Source organism: Pinus tabuliformis, chromosome 4_1 (assembly GCF_031772625.1).
Source record: "Pinus tabuliformis cultivar Carrire ecotype Pingquan chromosome 4_1, CPIR1, whole genome shotgun sequence".
Taxonomy (NCBI): domain Eukaryota; kingdom Viridiplantae; phylum Streptophyta; class Pinopsida; order Pinales; family Pinaceae; genus Pinus; species Pinus tabuliformis.
Window position 1 is genome coordinate 674,506,942 of NC_142303.1, and position 419 is coordinate 674,507,360.

Consider the following 419-nt stretch of genomic DNA (forward strand, 5'->3'; position numbering starts at 1 on the left):
AAGCCCTATGAAATGCACGCATAGGAGCTTTGATTTAATGTGGAGGTGATAGGTACAATAAATATTTAATGACAATTTGAAAAGCGGAAGTTGTTATTATTCCTCCACGTTACAATTAGAGATGGAGTGGTAGAGTTATTATTAAGAGCATGAATGGTGAAATTGATGGAGAAGTTAATGAAGCTATAGACACCTGTTTTTGGAGTTATAAAGGGTGAAATTGATGTACAAATGAATGAAGCTACCGAAAATTGTTTATTTCGAATTGGACGCATCATCAACGGTTTGAAACGATGATCATCTTATTTAGAGATAATTAAATCCAAAAAAAACATATACCATACTTTCATATCTAAATTTTAAATTGGTAAAAAAGTGTTTCATCATTACCACTATCACTATCATTATCACTATCCCTC